Source organism: Tupaia chinensis, unplaced genomic scaffold (assembly GCF_000334495.1).
Source record: "Tupaia chinensis unplaced genomic scaffold, TupChi_1.0 Scaffold000357_1, whole genome shotgun sequence".
Taxonomy (NCBI): Eukaryota; Metazoa; Chordata; class Mammalia; order Scandentia; family Tupaiidae; genus Tupaia; species Tupaia belangeri.
Window position 1 is genome coordinate 972,516 of NW_006159853.1, and position 3,877 is coordinate 976,392.

The window sequence follows — 3,877 nt, forward strand, 5'->3', positions numbered from 1 at the left end:
AATTACTGGAAGATAGCAGTTCTTCTATTATCTTTAGATGTTTTTATCCTCTTTTATAAGAATCAGAGCATCCCAGGTTATAGACTGGTTTTTGAACTAATAGAAATCTTTTTAATAGGGATATTTAACCAGTATGTGAGTATAACTCATTTATACTTCTATCAATCTATTTTATGTTTTCTTGATAATTTTTGTTACATTTTCTGTTTTAACCACATTTTCTCTAATCCAAAAAAAGAATGTATATATTCTGTTTTTGTGTAGACACATCTCAATGTCAAATTTATTTGTACAAACTATTTTTTTAATTTTTAATTTTCTTAAAGAATTATTTTATTTAACATTATTTATTTTTAATTTAGCAAGAGAGGAACAGAGCTAGAAAGAGAAAGAGAGATAAAGTGAGAAAGCAAGCCACCAGGTTTGGAATTCAAATCACATTCGGCCATGTGGGTGTCCAGCATCGTTAACCACCATGCCAACTGCTGGCCCCGTTATTTATTTTAAATTTATTTACTTTATATTCATTCACTGAACATCATTACAGCATACAAAATGAGATTTCATATCCAGAATACACTGTACAGTGGCTTAATCATACATGCTATTGTCAACAAATAATTTTCCATCTCTTGTTCCTTAAATATTTTTCTTTTTTTTTTTTTTTTTTGTTTCCCTTTTTTTCCCCCTCTGCCATTTTCCGCCCTCCTCCCACACTGTCTCTGGTATCTAGAGTTGCTTTCTATGCCCTTTTTCCCACATTTTGTTGATTCACAAAATATCTTAATTAATCTAAATACTTTCAATAGCAAGTTCAGCTGATCTATACATATCTTTGAACACATGTCTGACTTTAGGTGTGGAGAGCAGCCAGTCTGAGAAAACATGTGACCTTTAGACACATGCAGAAAAGATCTTCCATAAGCTACTCTAGCAGGGCTATTGAGAAGCATGTGCATACAAAAGCACTGTCCGCTGTCAATAGTTATCTTCCTGCTGTTGTTGATACTCAATACCCCATACTGGCAGTATTGGGCTAAAGGAAGTCGCATGTATTTATCAGATTGTCCCCCCTAAAAAAAGATCAGAGAAATTAAATGGTGCCAGTCATTTTCACATCTTCAGAGTATTAACATCCCAAAATAACTGGCTTTGCACGTCATTTCCTTCTCTCCCATTATCTTTGCATCCCATTTCCACTTCCCCCATTTTCTGCCCTTTAAAAGAATAAACCTGACGCCAGTTCCTGGTCGCAATTTCTCCATCAGAGAAGTTGGACCCACTGGATCCTTGCTTTTCTATATGTGTGTGTGTCTTTGTGTGCTTGTTATTGCATCTATTTGCAAACCACTCAGAAAAACATGTTCATGCTGAGTAGTCCCAGCATTTAGGCATAAAACTCAGTGAGTAGAATGAATATACTTTGAAGTAGCAGCTAGCTGAAGTTACATAGCTTACAATAGCCATTAAGTAGGCATTTTTAAATATATGTTTTTTTAATGTTAAGAAAAGAAGCTTTAGCTTTAATAAATCAAAATCAAAGAATGTTAAGAGAAATTTGCTTAAGACTTAAAGCCAGGAAACAGGTTAGGATTCTGTTTAAATACTAGGGACATGAAGCTATCAAGAGCTCAAGAGATTACAAAAATCCTTAAATCTAGAAGACAAAGCATAGAAGAAAATCAGTACTGTTTTAGTCAAAAGTCATAAAGTTCTAATTCACTGGTTCAGTCTCATGTACTTAATCTTGTAAGAGTAAATTTAAACTGTGACTTCCTGCTCTGTAAAGATAAAATTTAACCTTTGGCCTAAACTGCCCCGAGTTTCGACAGACAGACTTAATTCCACAAACCTTCAGGAACTGAACAAATGGAATGTGGACGAGGAACTAGAAAGATAACACACACACCTGTGTCGCAAGAGCTGCTGCTCTTCCCCCTAGAAATAAGTTATAAAAAGTTACCCATTAAACTTCCACATACTTTCTCCTGCTTATAAAAAGACCTATAACCCTAGAAACGGGGTCCTTGCGTGGGCCTGCAGAGTCAGGTGTTTCCTTGGACCCCAGCCGGCTGGAAAAATAAAACCTCTTGCATTTTGCATCAAGAACTGACTCTTGTGGTTGATTGGGAGTTGTGTAACCTCTGGACAGAAAGCGCTCTGAGCCAGGCGGCCAGTGGCCTTTCATTTGGGGGCTCATCTGGGATCTCGCAGCTACCCATCATCTACAACGTTGGCCTTGGAGGTAAGCCTAAAAAAACCCCTGTTTGTTTGTCAACTTTCTTGTTTGTTTCGGTGTGGTACCCAATAGTCCGTTTCAGGTTCCACAGCCGTTCGGCCTATTGTAAAATAGCTGAACTGTGGTCGGTAGATGTGCCCGGAGAACCACAGGCTGCAGCCCTGGGGGACGCCCTAAGGGCGGAAGAGGATCAGGGATGCCTGATCGATCATCTCCTATGGTAAGGGCACAGATCAGGTATATATTTTGGCCTGGAGTCCCCATGGCCTGTGCCCGTCTGAATCTGTCCTAAGATTATGGAAAACAAAATTGGTAAGTTACTTTCTGTTTGTCTTGTCCTGTTCTTTGTTCTGTTGTCTGTACTCTTAACCTATCCGTTGATGATGGGGCAGACTGTGGTGACTCCTTTAAATTTGACTCTCGAACACTGGACTGAAGTGAAGGGAAGAGGTTGCGACCTGCCTGTAGAAATTAAAAAGGGACTCTAGCAGACGTTTTGTGCCTCTGAGTGGCCCACCTTTGGTGTCGGGTGGCCACCCGAAGGCATGTTTGACCTTAATGCTATCCTTTCTGTCAAAGACATTGTCTTTCAGAAGGGACCAGGAAGTCATCTGGATCAGCAACCGTACATCATAGTTTGGCAAGATCTGATCCAAAACCCACCTTCATGGGTTCAACCATGGTTGCCCAGTCCCCATTCAAACCCCCTTCAGGTCCTGGTGGCCCAGTCCCCCAACCCTCCAGAGGGTACAGACCTCTCCAAACGTCCCAAGTGAATCTATCCAGAGACCCAAGACCTTCTTCTCCTAGATACCTTTTCTCCATGTCCCCTGTCCCTTCCTCTAGGTGAAGAAAGGCACAGAGACCCCAGAGTGCCATCTAACGTTGGACCTGGTCCTTCTGCCCCCTCTGAGGGTGCCCTTCTAGGGCCTGCTCAGGGCACTAGGAGTCAATGTCACACACTCCCGTCTCCCGATACCACTGTGGCACTGCCCTTACAGGCCTATGGGCCCCCACCTAAACCTACTGATGAGGGGCTGCCTCCCCTACAGCCTCTCCAATATTGGCCCTTTTATTTCTCTAACCTTTACAACTAGAAAACTAACCACCCCCCTTTCTCTGAGGACCCCCAGTACCTAACCAGCCTGGTAGAGTCCCTAATGTTCTCTCATCAGCCAACATGGGACAATTGCCAGCAGCTCCTGCAGACTCTCTTCACCACCGAAGAGAGAGAGAGGATCTTACTCAAAGCAAGAAAAATATCCCCGGGGCTGACGGACGTCCCACTCAGCTTCCTAACCTTATCGAGGCTGCTTTTCCTCTCTCTCGACCCAACTGGGACTACAATACGGCAGAAGGTAGGGAGCGACTGACAATTTATCGCCAGGCTCTAGTGGCTGGCCTCCGTGGGGCTACCAGGCGCCCCACTAATTTGGCTAAGGTAAGAGAGGTTATGCAGGGGGCTACAGAACCCCCATCAGTGTTTCTTGAGCATCTCATGGAGGCATTCAGGCAGTTTACCCCTTTTGACCCTGCTTCTGAGGGACAGAGAGCCTCTGTAGCTATGACCTTCATTGGACAATCAACATCAGATATTAAGAAAAAACTCTAGAGACTCGATGGGTTGCAGGATCTCTA

The 3,877-nt window shown here is 42.5% G+C and overlaps 1 pseudogene; it reads left to right on the top strand.

Annotated features, from left to right (window-relative positions):
• The first annotated feature begins 2,560 nt into the window (after window positions 1-2,560).
• LOC106735326 (uncharacterized) overlaps window positions 2,561-3,877 on the top strand; it is a 5,258-nt pseudogene continuing 3,941 nt past the window's right edge.